General features: G+C 40.9%; 1 long non-coding RNA gene across 1 annotated transcript in view; it reads right to left on the bottom strand.

Annotated features, from left to right (window-relative positions):
• Positions 1 to 653: 653 nt before the first annotated feature.
• Positions 654 to 22,590, bottom strand: part of LOC137225771 (uncharacterized) — a 31,006-nt gene continuing 9,069 nt past the window's right edge. The window contains exons 2-3 of the long non-coding RNA XR_010944019.1: positions 1,706 to 1,835; positions 654 to 771 (exon numbers count right to left, since the gene is read on the bottom strand). This is a non-coding gene — a long non-coding RNA (uncharacterized lncRNA). The remainder of the gene's footprint in view (positions 772 to 1,705; positions 1,836 to 22,590) is intronic.

The following is a 22,590-nucleotide window of genomic DNA, read 5'->3' as shown; positions in this document are numbered from 1 at the left end:
AAAATAAGGTAAAAGAGGGATTCCACTGTGTACTTAAAAACAGGGAATATGAGCTGGTCTTATTTATCTGTGTGTTCACCAGCATGACCTTGGTGGGTGCTTAGTGCATGCCTGAGGAATTGAAAAGCACAGATATGCTACTATTTTTGTCATTTATCTCAGTGTTTAACCTCTCACTCACCCCCTTCCCCTTTATCTTACTCCCCACCCCCCCTTCTTCTTCTCCTTCTCCTCCTTCTTCTACTCTCTCTCTCTCTCTCTCTCTCTCTCCAATTCTAGATGGTGGCCCAAATAATCAAAGACAAGATGAATCAATAACATAATACACTTTAGACAGAAATAAAGATTCTCTAAATCATGAGGACTTGGCTTGAGTTGGCAGGGTGATACCAATAAGGAATTAAAAGGAAATGAGCTCAGTGATCAAGTATGGAGTCTGGATAAAAAGATGTAGACCACAAATTCCCTTGTCTCTGAGATGGGAATTCCCTTGTCTCCTGTTGCACTTGAAGTTTCCACCAGCTCTTTGCAACTCTGATAGATGACACCATCACAAATGTTACCATCCCTGTGGGTGGATGTGATGATGGTTTCCTCAACTGTAAAATGAAGGGGTTGGATAATCCCAAAGACTTGAAAGGCTCCTCTCAGATCCATCACATCTACCTTTATTTGCAAATGTCTTCCAGAGAACCAGCAATACAACAGCAGCAGCTCTGGAGACTTCTCTGGTAAGGTTTCATGCAGTAGACTGAATAGCACCAGACCCTTCTGTAAAAAATAACAGAAGTTAGGGAGAAGCAGAAAAGGGTCTATATTGGACTTCCCTGGTGGGAAGAAGAAGCTGCCTGCCAATTCAGGGGACAAGGGTTTGATACCTGGCCCAGGAAGATCCCACATACCGCAGCGCAACAAAGCCCGTGCGCCATGACTACTGAGCCTACATGCCACAACTACTAAAGCCCGTGCACCTAGAGCCCGTGCTCAGCAACAAGAGAAGACACCACAAGGAGAAGTCCGTGCACCACAACGAAGTGTAGCCCTCGTAAGCTGCAACTAGAGAAAGCTCGCGTGCAGCAACGAAGACTGAACACAGCCAAAAATAAATTAAAAATAAATAAATAAATAAACACACAACCCAATTAAGTAAAAGGATCTATATTTATATATCATTTCTGCAGATGGAGGAAACTCTTATTCTTGCTTTCATTTGGAAAAATATTACACTCTTTTCTGTATTTCTTTATAGTTCATCAAAGAAAAGAGAGAATAGTACTCTATGGTTTACTTAATTCTGAAGCACAGTTTAAGAGTTTTCAAGAAAGAAAAACCTACTGAAAGCCTCAAAAGTAAATTAAAGTAAAAAATTTGTCCATGCTAGTCTCATAACAGCAGATTTCCTAGAGCTGTTCACCATATTAAATTATATATAGCACCTTTTGCCTAGGAAGGGAAATAGATATAGCCCTTTACCAGAAAGAAAACTTTACCCTGAGCAGATTATGCATATTCATATAGTCCAGACCATTTAACAAAATATGTTATCATATTCCTCCATTAAATCACTAATCTATCCATAGTTAAAATTGAGTCCAATTTGGTCCCAAGCCTCCTGATAGCCAATGCGAAACAAACACAGAATTGGCTACAAAATATTAATTATGACAAAGAAGGAAGCATATCATTTTGGAACGACAGTAAATACCTCCTTTAAATAGTGCGAGGCTGCGAGGAGCAGTGAACGATTCGGCAGTAGTCAGTAACCTTCTCACTCTTGCCTCTGCTGGCTGTGACACTTCGTATGGCTGTGTTCTTCACCAAAAGTCAAGGGCAGCCTGTTAAAACACAATTCATTGAAGGGTTAGGGCAAAACAGACCTTGGGTGGTGCCACTGAACCCAAGGATAAAAACAAAAGACCTAGAATGTCTGATACAGAGATTATGATCCATACGTGACTTGAAATGTGACTGGTCTGAATTGAAATGGGCCATAAGCATAAAATACACACCCAATTCTGAAGCCTTTATACAGCAAATAAAGGAAAAAAGATCTCAACATTTTAAATATTAACTATGTGTTGAAAAGATATTTTGGATGTATTGGGTTAAATAAAATATATGATTACAATTAATTTTACCTGCTTATTTTACTTTTTTAAAAATACTGCTACTAGAAATTTTGAAATCATAAAATTGTCTCATATTTGTGCCTTGCATTGTATTAATACCAGTGGAAAGTGCCAAGCTAGAGGGATGATCTCGCCACTTTACCTTGGATGTGTTGCTTTCTCTCCCCGCCCATCTTTTTCCTTAACTGTAAGCTGAGGAATCCTGATACCCATTTCCAAGGGTTAAGTGGACTGGCTTGTATAAAGTGCCTAACGTGTTGACTGACACGTTGTAGGAGGACACAGAGTCTTCTTTCCCTACTTCTCAGCCCAGAAGCCTACCTTTGGGGCCGAAAGTGGGAAAATGACAATATTCTGGCTTCTAAATAGCAATAGTCCTGCTAAAAGATCTGCCTGTAAACCTCCTTCCCCGAGGCCTGGGGCTATTTTCTCTGCCTTGAGGCAGTGCAGTACTCTGTGATTTCAGTGTCTCAAGACAGATAACTCTGGCCCCTGCAGAATAGCCAGCATGATGACAGAGAGGGCCTGTTTATAGAAGAGAGGGCTAGAACACTACTCAGGGACTTTGTTTAAAATTCTTTTTGTAACCACACAGCTCTCTGTTTGGGTTTGCTGTTCTCATTAAATAAATATCTGGAGAGTCTTTAGGGATCATCTCAGATATGTGTGACCGGGGTTTTTAAGATAATGAACCACACTCTTGAGTCAAACTCAGTGGATTCCCAATTCAGCTTTTATGAGTCACTGAAGGATGGTCAAGAGGGGTCGGCAAGGGATGCAATGAATTTCTTCCCAACGAGACCAAGCGAAAGGGACCCTTGTAGCGTTACATGCAAGGTTCCTACCCACCAGTTCCTTGCATAAATTTCTGACAGACAGTGTTTAGGTCAGTGAGAAGGCACAGGGAGGAGGAGAAAGACAAGACATATGATCTGAAAGGACAGAATTGGAGGGAACGAGAACATCTTGTTAACTTGAAGCCGGCCTGAGGCTCTGCTTCATGGTTTGTGTGAACATGTGCCAATTACTTATGATTAGCACAGAAACATAAATTTATATGTTTTTTTAAAATAATTTGAAATACTGATGATGCAGGAATATTTGGTGATCTAAATTTGACCCTCAGCAAGTCTAAGTCACTTTTAACTCAAACATTCCTGAAAGGAGATAGAGGAAATAGGGAAAAATACTTGGGGTAAAAGGAGCTTTCCTTTTTTAATTAATAAACTTTAGTTTTCAGAAAAGTTTTAAGTTTATAAAAAGTTGAACAGAAAGTACAGAGTTCCCATATATTCCTGCCCTCCTTCTAGTTTTAACACCTTTGCATTAGTGTGGTACATTTGAAAATATTAGTACACTATTTGTAACTAAATTCCATAGCTTACATTAAGGTTCATCCTATGCTGTACAGTTCTATGTGTTTTGACAAATGCACATGTCCTTTTCCCCTAATACAATAGGATACAGAATAGTTTCACTGTCTTAAACATTCCCTGTGAGCCACCTAGTCATTCTTCCCCTCTTCCTCTACTCCAGAACCACTGATCTTTTTACTATCTCTACAGTTTTGCCTTTTCTGAAATGTCATATAGTTGGAATTGTACAGTTTGTAGCCTTTTCAGACTGGCTTCTTTCACTTAACCATAAGTACTTAACAGTTCCTCCAGGAGGTCTCTTTTTTAAAAGATCAAGAAAATAGTGCCTTTCAAGAGAGATGAGGAGCATGAGAATAAATAAAAGGAAAATTTTAGGCTGTGCTATTGTTTTTGGCTCCCAGTATCTGAGAGACCTACAGGACAAACTCACTCTGGAAGAGGAGATCCTAGGATAAAAGGAGTAACGTTGGCATGAGGTGAAGGGTATGAGCACAAATAAACACAGTACACACCATGGGAAAATAGGGCTGGAGAGCAGGGGAACCTTGAGTTTGTCCACAAAGAATATAACCCAGTTGTCCAACAAGATGGTAGGTACAATTTCTCCTGGGGGCAGGAATATGAGACGACACCATTTAGAGTTATTACTCTATTACGTTGTTTTTTTCTTGTCTAGTTTAATTCACTTTTCAGTCATTGACTCAGAAGGATAACTTGGCTCTACCATGAGTCAAACTGATTTATTTACTTTTCTAGACAGTTTTTTTGTCCATTGATATCTTTTTCTAGAATAACATACTCTAGCTCATTTCATTAGAGGATGCTCACTGTAACACAGAGGGATTTGTCTTAAATGTATCCTAAAGACACAAACCTGAAATAATAGTAACATTTTCTTAAGCAAAATTTAATTTGGGGTTTTTCATGTCAGAGAATCCTGATCAGGCCAATGTTGATAGAAGACATAGGTGAAGGAGACCTTTGGGCTGGAGATTAGTACAGCCTGTGAATAAGAAGAGCTGTGGACACCTGTCCTACCACCAAACTACTGTCCATCCTTGAAGACAGCAGTCCTCAAGAAAAGGCCATCGGTTAACCACGAACTAATAACTATTCTTCTGAACTTCTGGGTCACTCAGTGTCAGTTAAATGGAAGATCCAGGAATCTGACCCGACTGGTAGCACCACCACTCATGCCCTCAACCTCTATTGCAGTCTTTGATGGTCACTCCAGGAAAAAATCTCACTCTCCAAAGGGTCTTTGCCTAAGTGAGCCATTGAGACACACTCAGATCTCCTCTGAACAACATGCTCAGGAAGCCATGGACTAAAGGGGCAAAATGTTTCCAACCTTCACCCCTTCAGAGTAGTGTCAAATTTGGAGGAAGAGGCAGGCCATCACACCAAACATCATCAGTGAAATCAAATATCCTGGCAGTGTGAGGAAACAGAATTTATCAGGGCTCACCTCAGGAAGAATACTGCATGTGCTTAGAAGGTATATTAAGGCACTTAGGGGCAAGGAGGTGAGATCTTCCTTCCTCCAAGGGTTAGGCTTAAGGAACCCTAGATACTTGCTAAGTAAGGAAGATGAGTCCATTTAACTTCAGGTCTTTGATTTGTTGAGTGGAATATGAAAGTCTGGGGCTAGAGTGGAATTACCATGGACAAGAGAAAGGGTTTGTATGCCCCCACCTGGGGTCCCTCTTCTCCAACTCCCCCCTACCCTCACAGCATTCAGTCTTTTCTTTAAATGAACTGTGTACAGCGTTGGAAGGAGTACCAAATTATTATCTCACTCAGAGGACCTAATCAATTTATCCATTTTCCCAGGATTCCTTAATGTCTTTTCAATCCTGAATGAAGTCAAGGTTCCACATCAAGATCCATCTCCTTGAAAGACAATGCCTTCCCATGCAGGTGGCAGCAACCTGAAGTCAAAGGTTTGCTTCTTCTACTTCCTCCATTTGGAACTTTTCTCTTTCTGTCCTCCATGTCTGCCTGTCTAAACTCTATCTATCCTTTAAGATCCAGCTCAAATGCATCTCCCCCAGCAGGCCTTATCTGGAATTAATTCGTCCCTTCTTTGTATACTCATAATTACTTGTAAAGAAACAAAGGAAGTATGATGAGACTTTAGAACAAGGTACAATGTGCTATCTCTCACTAAAATGTAAGTTCATGAACATCAACAACGTCTTCCTTTCTATGTTTATGTTGGACTCAATCTAGGTACCAAAGGCCACACAGAGAATAAAATAAACATTTGATACTGTTATTGCTATTGATTTAGGGGCTACCTAGATTGCCATCCATTCTCCAAACTTATCCTTTAGGAGCAAAACAATGGTCCACTTCTCTGTGATCCATGTCAGACTCCAAGAAGCCACTGTGTGTTGTGAGGAGTCCCAGAGAGCCCTGCCCTAGAGAATGTCTACTACTAGACCACGGAGTTGATGTCTGGCTAGCATTCATCTTTCTTCTGGTAACAGCACTCTGGTTTGCCTTTGGGATCATGCCTACCCACACTTAATCCATGTGGTTTAGATGGTGCTAACTCCACAACTCAGTTGTAGAGGTAGAAACATGACCCAGATCTAGCCAGCATTTCATCCCCTTGGGCAGAGTGTTTACTTGTGAGTTGCCCACAAGACCCAAGCGAGGTCATTGAGATGCAGCCCTGGGACTTTTGCTAGAACTCTTGAGACAAAAGGGCTCTTCTTCCATGGTTCTTGGCTCTGAGATGTGAGTCTAGGGCCTCCAACGGTCATTCCGTCACCTCATGGCTAGAGCCTGCTAGAGAGTAATCCTAACATGAGAAGCAGAAGAAAGCTGACATAGGGTGTCAGGTAGAGATAAAATATAGGAAGCAATATGGGACAAACTTATATTAAAAAAATTGTGGCTTTTTTTCTGTCTCTAAAATCAAACCTAACTAGGTGTCCTGTATTTTTATTTACTAAATATGACAACCCGAGCAGCAGGAAGCCTGGATCTTGGTGACCGATTTTGAACCTCTCCATTACTCTACACCTCTGAACTTCTCAGCTATGTGAAGCATTACCTTCTTGTTTTTGCTTAAATTAGTTCGAGCTGGGTTGCAACATAAATTTTCCTCACTAATGTAAAAGTTCTGCCATTTTAAAGACCCATAGGTGTCCTTTTCAAAAAGAAAATATTCTTAGGAAAGAGTCATAGACCAGAGAGATTAACAGCAGGACAAGAAATTTTTGCCAGCTGTTTAGGACATGAAATGTACTCAGATTGGTTAATACCTTATGCTTGGGGGTAGTAGAAAATAAGCCAGTGAAAGACCACATAGCCTAGGACTATAGGCTTCATGGGCTGCGATCAAAAGTGTGTTACCATCACCAGTGTAATCTGTTCTGAGCATTCCTGCTTGTCCTCCAAAAAACACTTCACCTCCAAAGACTGTACCCCTACCTTAACTTCTGGGCTATCTACAGGGGAAAAGAGCAGACTCAAATCTCCAACACAAGCCCCAAGTGATGGAAAGAAGCCAATATGTTCTTGCAGTTTGAGAGGAGGAAGAAAGAGAGAGGGGGAAGAAGAAAGATTCTTTTCAAAACAGCCCCTGTCACTTGCCATCACCACCTGGGGGAAAGACAAACTGAGGGCAGTCTGGGTGGGAGAGCAAACAGAAAAGTGTCTCTCTGGCACCTGGAAGCAAGCAATCTGATCCGAGGGCCCCAGAGACAGAGCTTGAGGACAGAGCTTTTGGGGGTGGGGGAGGGCAATGAGCTGTGCAGATTCCAAAGCCTTCCCTGCCCTGCCCTGTCTCTGGGCGCCAGCGTGTCAAGTCGCTGCAAACAAACAGCATGGGGAAGGCTGCCAGGAGAAATGACAAGGGTGTTTGTGAGTTCAGAAGGTTTGCACCGACCAGGCTGGGCAGGGCCACTGAAGATCTCCCCCTTCTTTACTTGGATTTCTGCTGTGTTAGCCAGTGCCTTAATTAAGCGACTTCTGTATTGGGGTGCTGGGCTTGGTGGGCATTTTAATTCACTTGACAATATTTTTTCTGATTTTCTTGCACCGCTTTTTGGAAAAATAAGTCAAAACTAGTATCATAATTAGGGGAACAGGAAACAGATGTGGATCCCCTTAGATCACACAGGACATCAGTGCAGAGGAAGAAAGATCTTTGCATCTATGCCGTCATTCCCAAGGCAGGACCTTCTCCTCTCCAGTAATCAACATGGTCGCTTACATGTCAACAATGGGGAACCCAGTTTGTAACAATTCTCTACAATTAACTACAACAGAATCAAGTTTTTGTTATTGTTTTCAAAAACTAAAAGTTGTACTGATGGAGATAATATCGAACCCCACAATTAATAAAGAGGGCACTAAAGGCTTTATCAATAGGGTGTTTCATTCAAGTTTGGGCAAGTTCAGGAAATATCACCATTTATTATTGATTTTGGTATTCTGCATAGCCTGTATTTGTGTGGTTCTTTGAATTCTCCTTCAAACCAGTTATAACTTCTTGCTGGTTCCCTCATTAATTATTGAGGGATATAAGATCTTTGATATGTGTTCCTTTCATAATGTCCGAGAATTGTAGCTTTACTCTTTAACAATGACTTGGCTAAAGAGAAAGCACAGGACACAATGCATCTGTGTTACAAGATACCATCAAGGCAGATTTTTCTCAAACTTTTGAAAAAAATAAAAGCTTTGCTTCTGCATCATTGCATAGTATTTTCTGCACCCTTATCCTCTTAAGGTGAGCCTGATTCCTAGCCCTCTCATTCTCCTCATTCCTCTCCCTGCTAACCCATTCAAACAACCCTCATCCCTTCCCTGGAAAAATTGGTTTTATGTAAAATCTCATACTTGTCCCTAATCAAGTGTAACTGAGAGATAAGCATTAACGAGTGTCCTTTCCTACAGAACTTTTCTAGCATGTTGCTAGGAAACAAAGCCTGAAGTTTAAGAAAATAATTTCTAGAGGTTGAGATTTCTAGGAGAAAATCTCAGACCATTCTGTGGAAAAGAATAAAAGCTTTTCAGAGGCCCTGAAATTAGAATTTGTCACTCTGCCTACACCCTCCTCTACCCCCTGCCAAAAAGGAATATATTTTGAGTAATAACCTTGAGATGGGCTGTTTACCTATGGAACAATGGCAAGTTATGGAGAATAATTCTGAAGGATAGGGTCTTTGCTGCTAGAAGAATTTTATTTGAGGTATAACACTATCTTAAACAATCAAGTAACAGACACACAGAATACACACGTTGAGTATACAAAGTGAAAAAAAAATCTTCTATTACATAATTCACCATGACCATATATTGGGTATGAATGTGGAGAATGGCTGGATGGCAGCATCAACTTTCCATTGCCACCCCTCTGGGACAGAAGACGCTGGGCTTTCAAAAGACCACTTTGACTTTCCCACCCTGGCTCACTGTGATCTGCCATCACCAATGGCAATGTTTGGCTACCTGCAGCTAAATCTTCTGAGTTTTCCCACTGAGCACATAGGGGACAAGACAAGCAATATTTTCTGAGAATGAGTGTAATGAGAAGGTTTAATCAGGTCAACAGACAAGCTCGTCCCAGGTGCTTCCCCTGATGTGACCCTTCATCACTGTGTAACCTGCCCACTCACCCTCTGATATACAGTTAAATTGCTGAGACAGGCTTTGGGACTGGCACCAGAAGCCCTCAGAACGCAGTGGCATTGTAGATCAGACTCACCTTCCACCAAGTTTAGATGGGGGAAACTGTCTATAAGGAGACTTCCAGGGGTCTCAGACCAGAACCAGCCTGTGAGTATCCAATCTGGGGTCTTAGATATGATGAGCTGTAGCCAACAAGAACTCAGTCACCAGCAGTTACCAGATCTATCCAGAGTTATGACTCCATTTATTCCCTTCATCTCACTGCTGCCAACACTCCCACAGACCTTGTGCAGGACGGTCAGTCTATGGGAAAGAGCCAAAAATTCCTTCATCTGGGGCTCTGCCTCCACAACTCTGAGATCTAAGTGCTAGAGATGATCTGCCTTTCAGAACTCACCAGCCAATCTTTAAAAAGAACCTATGACTGAATGGCAACCACGTGGTTTGACCTTCACCCCTCCACTCCCTCTGCCCTCACACCCTCAATTTCCAAATATGGACAGAGTTCATGTGACACTTCTGGAACACATGTTGTTGTACAGTCATCTTTAAACTACATCACTTGAAAATGATTTAGTCTAATTCCATCAGAGAGCAAAGGGCAGACCAACAGCTGCTTGATTGTGCAGTTTTCAGAACAAGAACTAGAACACAGAGCTGGAAGTATTAAGAAACTCATTCATCTGGAAGTCTCTGTCTCTAGTCCCTATCCTGTTTACCTCACTTAAAAATGAAATCATTTAGGATGGTGTATATAAAAGTGCCTTAAAAATAAAAATATGGAGCATCTATTACATACTGATCAAATGCTTTATATGAATTATCATATCTAATTCTTGAAGCTGAGGCTCAGATAAGTTCAGAAATTTGCCCACAAACACATACATCTATCAGATTCCAAAGCCTCTGTTTCACCAGTGCAGCTATATATCCCCCAAGCTATGTACCTGGTTAGCTCACCCTGACAGCCAATCTAATGCCCTCAGCTTTAGTTCTGGCTCTCTAGTTTAACATGTCTAAATGAGATTAAAAACAACTCCACAGTGTCCCAACACAAACTCCTTCACATGCCTCCACACTCCCAGAAAAGACAACTGCCAACGAGGAGGGAGTGATTCAATGACAAGGTGGGTGGCATTGTGTGAATAAGAAGGAACAAAGCTCTTGCCCAAAGGGCATTTATACTCCACTAGTTCCAAGGCCTGCAGACTCACTTCCTTTCAAACACCACCCATTATATAAAATGTGTCGCCCTGCGTGAGCCCCACAAATTCTGAGCCTTTATTTCCCAACCAGGCTGAAACAGTGGGTATTTAATTATTATTTTTATTACTTCCTGTGTGTCAGCACTTCGATGGATGTTTTCAAACACATAAGCTCATTTAACACATTAGTAGAGACATGCAAAATATTACCCCCATTCTGTTGATATGAAAACTGAGTCCAGTAGAGATCCAACCTTGTATATTCTATATCCCTGATCAGAGCCACTAACCAAGATGCAGAAGGCAATGAAAAACCTGGCTTCTTTTCCACCTGGTCTGGGTGTTGACAACCTGTGTGTCTTGGTCGATGGCCAACCTATTTGACCTGAGTGCCCTCCTGGTTACTGAAGGAAGTTTCTACATGACTGTAGTTCCCTAAGCAGGTTGCACAGCATTTCTGTCCCTTTCTAACAAGCTGATGTCACTTCTCTGAGTGATGCTTTGTGGTATATGAGAGGGCTATATCACATAACTTTTAGGCATCTATTATTTCACTACGTAAGTCTTAGGCTAAAAGGAATTTCAGGGGTCATTTAATAAAATACTATCATGCATTGAATCTTTGAGGCTTTATAACACTTCACCATTTCTAAGCACTTTTACGTGCATTAGTTCATTTGATCCTCACCACTCTAGAAATTGTGTAGGAACAAACTTGAAGAGTTTTATAAGGATTCAATGGGAAAATGTATAAGCACCTAGCATAATGCCTGGTATATAATACATGCTTGATAAATTTCACCTTTTATTACTGTTAACACTTTGAAATTGGTAGGCAATGTGGTCCATTTTCTATCACACTCTCAAGGATCTTCAGAGGATGGAGAATCTGAGTTTTCTTGACCTCTCCTTGCCCTTCAATTTGTTTATTTTCTTTGCTTGTTTCCAGGTGATAGGTAAAACTCATGTTGTTATGTACTAGCATTCTCTAGTCAGACTTGCATCACATTAGGATAAGAAATTTCTCTCCAGCTCGAAAACTGGGGAAGGTCCAGTGTTTTCATGGCTGACAGATCTGAGAAGTTGACATTGGGCTCTGTTGCTCATGATGGCCTTTGGAATGTTCAACCAGCAGCTTTATAGCATTGGGTCAGGTTGGACAATGGGGTATTCTGCTGGAATGAGCTCTCACCTGGGATCTAGGAGTCAGAATTTAAAGGCTTCATCTTTCTCTACTGAGTCACTGAAGCCTTTCCTGCATGAGTTCTTGCCTCTTCAAAACAACCTGCTTCTGCTTCACTCATGTATAATTATAAAGCTTCACTGCATGAAGCTGAAACACCCCAGTATGTGACCTTATTTGAGGATAGGGTCTTTACAAAAGCAATCAAGTTAAAATGTGGTTATTAGGGTGGGCACCAATCCGATATGACAGGTGTCCTTTACAAAAAGGGGAAATTTGGACACAGAAACACACATAAAAGGAAGACAGTGTGAAGAGACACAGAAAAAAGATGGCCATCTACAAGCCAAGGAGAGAAATTGGGAACAGATTCTTCCCATACAGCCCTCAGAAGGAACCGATCCTGCAGACACCTTGATCTTGGATTTCTAGCCTTTAGAACTGTGAGAAAATAAATTTCTGTTGTTTAAGGAACTCAATCTGTAGTACTCTGTTATGGCAGCCCTAGCATGAAAGGAAGCAGGAGTATCTTCCTAGCCCACAGAAGCCAGGGTTTCTGGGAACTTAAAACACAGACCCTCTCTTTATTATGACCTGAAGCACAAGCTGCTATAAAAGAGCCACATCTGGTGGACAGGCTTCCATGACCAGGTTGTGCATTATTGATGCAGAAGGTTTTAAGACTCCTCCTACTTCCTTCCCCAATATGCACTTTTCTTAGCCAAGAACACAAGTGAATAATGACATGTATACTATGGAAAGTTCTGTGGGTTTTACTCTTTCACCATGGATCTGCCATATGTTTATCTGCACACAGATGTTGGAACTTTATTTTCTGATCAATTATGAGCTCCCAAACAAAGCTCCCAGCACAAGAAAACTTAGAGATGCTCTAATCCCACCATTTCATTTTCTAGGTAAGGATACAGGGACCCAGAGAGCAGAAAAAGTGAAAGCAATTCAGCAGGTTGATAGACCCTGGCCGATGTCCTAACTCCAAGTCCAAGGTTACATCCTATACATCACATTGGTTTTCCTTCACAGAAATACTTTTTAGTATGGGAAATCTGATTAAGTTCTCCCTTACCCTGTATAGGATTCCCTTTATTTACTCCCTTTTTGGTGATTAAGGAAAAAGATAAGGCCTTGCCCTAGAATGAGGGACTCTGAGGTCATCTAACACCTCTACAATATTTTTATCAAGTGGTTTGCTAGTCTCTGATTAAACACTTTCAGAGATGAGAAACTTACTATTTCATTTCAAACAGCTCTAATGATGAGAAATTCCTTAAAAGTGAACCGAAAACATGCCCAGATCAAGAAGGCAGGGACTTTTTTTTTTTTAAGTTACTTAGCTTGAGCTGATGCCCAGGGCTTTTGGTCTGCCAAAGTCTCTGCAATGGTCACAATGGTTCAGATGACACCTCCCTTCTATTGGGAGAACTCCCTTCAGGGTGGTGGTAGGACTTGGTGCCCAGCTAGCACAGAGGACACTAAAAATGTCCAGTCTTTTGGGAAACAAGACAAAAAGAGTAACGAGGAGTAGTGATTTCAATTTCAAAGAATCTGCAAAGTGTGTTGAGTTGAAGAGTGGGATTCTGCCATAAGGAGAAGCATTAGCTTATTTGTGAGGAGAATGTAAGGGGGCACCCAGGGCATAGCTATGGCCTGCTCAGGTCTGCTCCATCCTACATGCTGAAAACTGGCCCTGATCCTGGCCACTGGCCCTTGAGGGAGTGCCACTGAAGGAGACGAGGCGTGGGGGAAGGGCAACAGATCAGGTGACATTTTATAGCTCTTCCACCCAGAGAATTTCTCATGGGTACCATTCTGCCCCTCCTTTACCAATAGTCACAGATGGTTATGCATGGATGGGGCTCTAAATACTTTAAGGGTAGCTTGCTGAAGTCAAGAAACCTGGCTTTATAGTCCCAGCCTTATGAACTAGGACAAGTCACTGAATTTCCATGGACATTGTGTTTCTTATTGGTCTAATGGGAAGACTGAAGTTAGAAGAGAGCATGGCATTCTATAGGGATGCACGTCTAAATATGTCCACTTCCACCCATTCAGGGGAAATTCCTGATAGACAAGTTAGAGAGAATAAAACAAATCCTGGGTTGGAATAGAACAAAATTCTTCACTAGGAAAAGCTGGCTTGGACTGTCACTTTTAACAGTAAATAACTGCTACCATATATTGAGTGATTACTGAGGTGCCAGGCTCTGCTCATCTCATTTAACCCTCCCAAGTTCCTGTGTCCATCAAGAGATGAATGTATAAAAAAGATGTGGTATGTATATGTATATATACATTATATGTGTGTGTGTGTGTGTGTGTGTGTGTGTGTGTGTGTGTATATATATATATATATATAAAATGGAAAATTACTCAGCCCTAAAAAGAATGAAATTCTTCCATTTGCAGCAACATGGATGGACTGGGTGGACCTAGAGAATATTATGCTTAGTGAAATAAGTCAGGCAAAGAAAGATAAATACTGTATGATATCACTATATGTGGAATCTATAAAATAATACACATGAATGTATATAGCAAAGCAGAAACAGTCTCATAGAAAACAAACTAGTGGTTACCAGAGGGGAGAGGGGAGGGGGAAGGGGCAAGTTATGGGTATGGGATTAAGAGATACAAATTGGTGTGTATAAAACAGATAAGCAACAGGGATATACTGTATAGCACAGGAAATCATAGACATTATCTCCTAATAAATTTAATGGAGTACAATCTGTAAAAATACTGAATCACTATGCTATACACTTGAAACTAATATAATATTGTAAATCAACCATACTTCAATTAAAAAAATAAAATAAAAATAGAGGGTGAAAAAAGCAATGTTTCACGTTTTTCAAGAATATATACAAATAATACACATTAAACACATGAGGAATGATTGCCTATGGAAATTTGGTGTGCAGGCAGAGAGAGGAATGAATGAATGAAGGTAGGGACATAGCAGGATGTAAAGAAAAATATTGTCAAAGTCCCTTCCAAAAAGTAATAGCGTTTACGTTAAAACCCACAGTATAAGGGAGTGGCCATTTTTCCATACCATTTCCAGTAGTGGATGTTATTGAACTTTAGAGTAATTTTTCCAAGCTGATGGTTATTATTAAACCTAAATTTTTTTCCAGTCTGATACTTGGGGTTACATTTTTCCATGATGAGTGGGGTTGAGCTATTCCTTTGTCTTTTTCTGTAACTCAGGATACTGTCCACACCAGAAATGTCTTTTGATCCTCAGGGGGTTGACAGACCTAACAGGACAGCGTCTTAGATCAACAGGTCTTCTGCTATCCACAAGAATGTCACATGGTCAGTGACCACACAATCCAGAATGAAACTGAGTGTGGGTGCCATGGTCACCTCCAAACCCTCTCTCCAGCTTTTAAGTCACCAGCTAAGGACTGGTGACCCCCAAATCTTTCCAAACTAGGAGCCCATCTGTGCTTGGTTGGTAACCTCAGCTGCATGTTCAGAACATTTCCAACACTGTTTCAAATTCATTCACACTTAATGCATCAAAAAGCACTGCTCTCTCTGCACTGAGTTCATGTTGTGGAGCTGTTTCCGTGAGCCCTTTTTGTTTAGCTGGGCTTTTTTTAAACCTTCCCTTCCACCTTTCCTCCTCCTCTTTTTTTTTTTTTTTTTGGCTTTTCTTGGAAGAAGTTGATTCTTTGCCAAAACTAAATGAAACTCTGGCTCCAAGTTCAACTCAGAATTTACTAGCTGATAAATTAGAAGTGGGGTGTGGGTTGTGAAGGTGGGAGGAAAGTGGATGGGGGAGGCAGGCTTTCCTTTGGGAGCAAGTTCAAACTTGGAATCAGAAGCTATTAAAGTGTCTGATTTGTGCTGAATCATATGGGGCGGGAGTCAGGGGATGATGCTGGCTACCTGCCAGCCACACACACTGCCCAGGTTGATGGACGAGCCTCCAAAGGAACTACAACAGGATTATAATTTCACCAACATTTGAAATATATCATGAGAAGCCACGTGCATGACACTGAGGAAAGCCACACCTCCGGGGCCTCTTGTGTTCATCTATCTAACCGGCACCTGAGTTTTCATCTTTGTTTCTTGGGCCCCAGACTCTCATTCAGTTTCTTACCCAAACTTCACCCACTATGATCCTTCCTCTCACCCTTCCCTCCCTCCTCCTGCTGAGTCTTTCTAGAAACTTCTTATTCAACAAGAGGTGAGGTGGAACCATGGAGAAGACTCTAAGCTTTGAGGAGTTGAGAGGAGACTCTTTCCTAAGAAGAAGATGATGATATTAGCTCATCTAATACTGAAAGCAGTCTTATAAGGTAGATAATGTTATCTCTATTCTTATAAAGAATCAAAGCACAAAGAACTTAAGCAACTTCTCCCAGGTAACAGAGCTAGTGAGTGCAGAGCTGGAATTCGAATCTAGGATGTTTGTGCTCTTAGCCTACAACTTCTGCCCCTCTTTCAAGCGCTCTCATCTCCGCACAGAAGTACTCATCATCTCCCAAAGAATACCTTCTCTCTCATGTTCCTGAGACTTAGCGTTTGCAGTTTTCTCAAAAGGCAGAGAAGTGGAGCAAAGAACAGGTCATTCCAGGTCTCTAGTTCCTTCCATGCCTTTCCTTACTCAAATTCTACTTCAAAGATCATCCAAACATTCAATCACTCCCTTTTCTCTCTCAACACTTTATTATGGAAAATTTCAAGCATGAAACACCCATGTACATACACCCATGTATGTACCCACCATCTAGATTCTACAATGAAGATTTTGCTGTTTTTTTTAATCATATCTATCTCTTCATACCTTTATTCATCTACCTGATCTATCTAGTTTTTTGGTACACTTCAAAGTAAGTTGTAACCGTTATCACATTACGCCTCTAACACTTCCGTGTTCCCCTCCTTTTTACTTTATGCAAAATAAGAATCACAGTTAACAATTATTGAGTATTTACTCTGTCAGGCACTGTGCCAAGCACCTTCTGTGCATTACATAATTTGATTCTATTGGTAATCATATGAGGCAGGTGCAATTACCACACTCATTTTACAGATGAGAGGAACTGAATTATAGAGAACAATGGCTGCAGCCAACATTTATTTAATGCTTTCTATGGACCATGGGCCATGCCAAGTGCTTGTCATCCATTATCTCATTTAATCCTTACAACAACCATATAAGGTAAATATTATTCCAGATGAGGAAACTGAGAGTTGGAGACTAATGTTCTGCAACCTATTAAGCATTAGAACCTGGGTTTGAATCATTCTGACTCCACTATGCTCCACTTGCTCCCATCTGCTCACATCCTACTGTCACATCTCTTTTTCCTACTGCATTTTAGTTTTTTGCCTCCATTTATGTTTTGTATCAGACCATGGCCTCTCACAGGAAAGAGTCACATTTTAGTCTTCTTAGTCTCAGGTCCTCAGTCTGATACAAATAGGTACTTTGTAAATGTTTCCTGAATGGATTCATAACAATGAATAGTAGTAACTGAAAGCCCCATGTCTTAGAACCAGTAAAGTATTGCTAAGTTCATGACTAGTCTAGAAAAAGCAATGGAAATCTTGAAAGCTGATTCAGATGCTTCTGCTGGTCCCCTGAAGCTTTCTTTATACCAGTAGAACCTGCAACTCATCAAAGGCTCCCCACTTCATGCAGTCTGGGTGACCTGAAGGTTGGGTTGGTAGCCTAGACCATACGAGTGCTCTTGCTTGCCCAGGCTGGAGCACATATCTGTGCTCTTTGATTCACTGGGCATCTTTTATGTGTCCCATACATGGAGGACACCAGGCTACATGCTGGGGAAGACATAAAAGTAAAACATGCAAAGAATTACTTAAGAGTTCCTACTCTAAGCAGGGCAGAGTAAAGACAAGAACACTCACCACTAGAACAAAGGCTATGATTGGGTACTTCCTAAGAAAGAGACAAGTCTAGTTTTAAAGGACTTCCAAGGAAGGACAAATCAGATTCCAGCATGGGGAGGAGACTCAGGGAAGGCCTGATCAAGAAATTTTGTCATTTGGGATGGGCACAGTTTTCAACAAGCAGAAGCATGGCAGAAACGAGAGAGTAAGAGTGGGAAATACAGTCCTGTGATGCTCCAATTGCCAATCAAGGAAGGCCAAGTTATCCCATGCAGGGTTGGAAAACAGGCAACACTGAGGCCAAACTCAACCACCATGTATGTTTATTACCAAGTACAGCAGTACCATGGACATAGTGGTGACCACAAACCTGACTTTCAGGTAGAAGCTCATGCAGCAGGTTGCCCAGGATCCTACCTGCTATTGAGATGCAACAAAAGGCACAGTGTGGGAAGAAAAGATCCTGAAGGACCACCTCAAATGTTATGTCCCAGGCACCAAACACGGGCTGTGCAATGTTCAAAGTTCTTTACTATATATCACTTCATTTGATCCCCATAACAAGATGTGAGAGCTGTTATTAGTCCCAGCTTTTCAAATGAGAAAACTGAGGCTAAGAAAACCTGATGACTCACCCAAGGTCAGATGACCGGGAGAGACAAACCATTGACTCCAAATCCAGTGCTCTAGGAGTTAACTCTCAGGATGGAATAGGAAGGTCATGGTTTTGGAAATGGTTATGGCATGCCAGAGATAACTTCCTTTCTCCAAATCTGAGTACTTCACAGTCAGTCTGTGTTATTAACTGCCACTACTGGGGTTATAGAGTAAAAAAAAAATCTAAGAATTTCGAGAAGTTAGTCAAGCCTGACATTGGGCAAAACTAGCCACTCAAATGGAGTTTACTCAAGAACACCTTGTGATAATGCTTTGTGGTTACAAGTGCAGGCTCTGAAAGCAAATTGCCTGGTTTTGAATCCCATCTTACTACCTACTGGCTGTGTGACCTTGCATAATGACTTCACCTCTCTGCGCTTCAGTTTCCTCATTTGTATAATGAAGATAATAATTGTACCTACACATGCAGCTGTTGTTAGGATTAAATGCTGTTTTACGTATAAAAAAGCCTAGGAGAGGGACTAGGTACATAATAATTGTCCTACAAAAGTAACTTGATGTGTCATTTATATCCCATTTTACAACTTTCGTTAGGCACTTTAAGGTTTCAAAGAATGGAGACCTGTTCAGATGACCTCAGAGGACTGGTGTTTATTATAAAGATATGTGGCATAAACAAAGTCCAGGAAACTCCACAGCTGCATGATCAGGCCTCAGAGATCTGGGAAATCAGTCTTCACCTTTTAGGCTATTGCAGCCATAACGGGTCATATGACCAAACACTGTTTGTCTGCTTGTCGCCAACTTTGCTGCATGCTCCTCACTTTTTCTCCTTTCCATTTTTTCCTCCTTTTTTGTCAGTTGAATAAAGTGTGTACCTCAGGCCATGGTTATTCTCTATATTATTTATATACTTTATCCCCTTTCCTGCATCCTTGTCTTTTTTTCCCCCACCCCTTAAGCAACCACTCTGATTTACATTTAGCGTGTATCTTTTGATTTGTACCTGTTCTTGTAAAACATGCATTTTTTTAATGCATGTACTTTTCATCTTGAAAAATGCTACTTTGTTATATATCTCTTTCCATTTCTTATTTTTTTCACCCTTCACTATTTATAAGTTCATCCATATTATTAGAAGTTCCTCTGGGTTGTTCATCTCACGTTGCTTATCTCTCCGACATATACCGACCATACGTTGCCTATCTAATCTCCGCTGGTGCATTCCCAGATTGCTGCCAACTGCCAATCACTACAAACAACACTGTAATGAACATCTCTGAACACATCCCCTTATGGACCTATGTGAACTCTTGGGAAATATGAGTAGCATTCATTTTAATTTGACTAAGTTTTGTCAGATTTGCTCTGTTTCTGGCAGCACCCTCAACAGCAGTGCATAAATCCACTCCAAATCATTGGCATCTCGCAGCTTTCTAACTTTGAATAAATGGCTTCTCAGTCATTCTCCAATTTCCACAATTCTGCTTCTTTCAGGTGCTGCTTCTGCTTTAATCCTCCACCTGCCCCAACCCTGCTCCCTTACACTGCAGCTACCTGCTCTTGTTCTTTCTCTAATCTCCTGCACACTCTGCATGGTTTCTTCTTACTCATGGCTTCTATAGCTTTCAGGAGCAATAGTGTCTCTTGGCCTCCTTGTCTTTCTATTTTACCTTCAAATACACTGACTGGGTCCCTCAGTCATTATCCAGTCTGGTGCACTTCTGTGTAGCAGAGTTCTGCCCCTGGGCCACCTCTCTGACTATCATTGGCTCAGACATCCACCCCTGGTCCAATCAGATGTCTCCATTATTCTGAGGATCACCTGGTATATACCTTATTGACCTCTAGGAAAGGGAATATCCGTTGCAGACTCTTTCCATCGATGAGGGCTATGGATATGGCAGGCGTTCAGAGTTTCATGGACTGCCCTGTACACATATTGATTTGATATCTTATTAAATTGTTCAAAATTTACCAATTTTGATGTGAGGTAGCTGCAATTATTCAGGTAGATCATAAATCTCGAAGGTTATTTTATATGTAAACACAGTGGGAAATAATCTTCTACTTGCCCCTTGTTTATCTTGGGTCCCTCTTTTTCTTCTCCTTACATTTCTTCTTCCAACCCATACACATGTTATTAGAGAAATCCTGTCTTAATCCAAAGGACATATTATTCCCACTGCCTGGAACATTTTTCCCTAACTCTCCTTTTGGCCTGGCTAAAGCAACTCCATTCTTGAGCGGAATTAAATTTCACTTCTCCAAAAAGATCTTTACTGACCTTCACTCTGGATTAAATTTTTCTGCTGGACGTCCCCATCCCCTTCCATCACACACATCACGTTTTATTATAATTCAGTGTTGTTTTACCCTACAAGATATGAGCAACCTGAGGATATGGATTGTACCTGCCCTGTTCATTGATGCATTTCTTTTGCTTAAAAAAAGTACTTTGCATCTAGTATGTGTTCAAAAATATATTTGGGTGATTTTGTTGAATGATAGAGCAACAATATTTCCAGGGACTGGGTTTAAATCCCAGTTCAGTTATCAGGTCTGGGACAAATTGTTGTTCCTGTATTATCTACCACACAAAGCTTTATGTATGAAAAATTTTTTCACATTGTAAATGTCTACAAAAATATGGCAAGGACACTGGATGGGTAAAGATCATTAGATAATGTTATGTTTATTAAGAGGAATGTAAGTGCCAATTACTTGAGTAAGAGAATTAATACTCTGATCCCACTATCATTTCATGAAACAAGGGGACCCTGGAGCTTGTCTTGTCTAGATACTTTGTTTTAGTGGAAAGTAAATTAACCAAGAATCTATGACTTGTCACTTAGCTCTATACCAACAGGGCTAAGAAAAGGGGTTTTCTAGAGCTGTCTCTCACATATCCCAAGACATGTGCCCTTGTGAGAGGAAGCACCATCCAGCTGCACGTGGTCTCTGAATGCTTACAGCAGTCAGGCAGCTTCCTCTTTGGCTGCTGCCAAGCCGACCTTGGATTCCAGCTTCCCACAAGCCATTATTTCTTAGAATCATAGACTCATCAAATTCTCTAGTGTTTTTTTTTTTTTCTTTCCTCTGTGCCTCTTACTGATCCAGTTCTTCCCACTGACCTATGAAGGAGTAGCAAAAAGAGATACACATACTGGGTCAGAGCTTTCATGTGCTATGATACAATATGTACCCCACTTCCTGCCACCCCACATCAGATGGCTGTGGAAATATCTGGGGGATTCAAACGCTAGACCTCTGATTTCCAGGCAAAGTGAAGTTGTTCCCCAACATACACATGGCTTCCCAGTAAGAAGAATTATAATATTTATATTTTTTGTAGTGGCTACAGGAATTAGAAGCAGTAACAAAAGCTAATCCTAATAAGGAGTCCTTTGTGCCCAGCTGTTATAAAACAGGGTTTTTCACAAGTATTTACTCTCTCTGCAGAATGAAGCATTGAAGTGCAAAAGTTTACCCCAAGCATGCCCACTGCTTTTCTTTAAACCTTCCAAAAGACACACAAGCCTCTTATTTTTCAGGGCCCATCTGGCTATAAATTGCAATCGACATTAATTTATGAAAACAAATGACACCAGCCTACTCCACAACATTTTGAAATGGGAGAATTAGGCAGGGCAATAAAACAGGAATAAAATAAAAACACTCACTCAGACCCCATAGCTGCCCTGGCAATATTCCAAGCCACACAAAGACCCTGAGTATCTCTATTCCAATACATTTTGCTTTTGCAAAGTTACAGTTATTTGATCACAAGACATGAAATTAGCTCTTTGTCACAGAGAGTGGCAGGAAATTAAGCACATCCAAGTCTTTCCCCCTGTGACTGGAATCACCATTCCATCTGCAGAGTATACATCAATGGTGATAACCACAGAGAGAAAAGAAACTGGATCATCAACACTGGCTGATGATGTAGCTAGTGGTTTAATCTATTTTCTCTAGGACCTGCGGAGCTTATTTTGTTCCTGGGACTATTATCCAAGATTTGGGGCATGGAACTCTAAGGAAAGTCAAGAGCGTGGTTTATAAGCATAAAGAAGGAATTGAGGCAATTTTGACCTCATTATTATGGCATCTTTATTTATTGGCATTAAGGAGACAAAACGTCAATGCATTGTGCCAATTAAGATACCATAAGAATGATGTGAAGAGAAAGGGCTTCACAATGTGTCTATGACTCTACACAAGGCAGCTGACCTCTCTGGGTCTCCATTTCTTTGGATGCATGAACCTTTTGCTTCTGAGTTTTTCAGTCATGAACACCAAAGGTAGTAAAACACACATATATACACAACAAGAATATTTGGAGCTCTGGGAGACAATCAATTGGCACAACTTTAAAAACCATTTTCATTTTAAAAGGCTACATTTAACATAAAACATTTAGATGGAGGCTGGAATAGGGGCTACAGACTCTTCCTCTAGACTCCGCCCCATTGAGAGAAAAGATACAAGGTTCATGAGACCCAAATGAGGATCAAAGGACCAGACTGTTTATTGGG

The sequence above is a fragment of the Pseudorca crassidens genome, chromosome 6, assembly GCF_039906515.1.
Source record: "Pseudorca crassidens isolate mPseCra1 chromosome 6, mPseCra1.hap1, whole genome shotgun sequence".
Lineage (NCBI taxonomy): Eukaryota > Metazoa > Chordata > Mammalia > Artiodactyla > Delphinidae > Pseudorca > Pseudorca crassidens.
The sequence above is the reverse complement of the archived record's forward strand: the minus strand, read 5'-3'. Positions and strand labels throughout refer to the sequence as shown.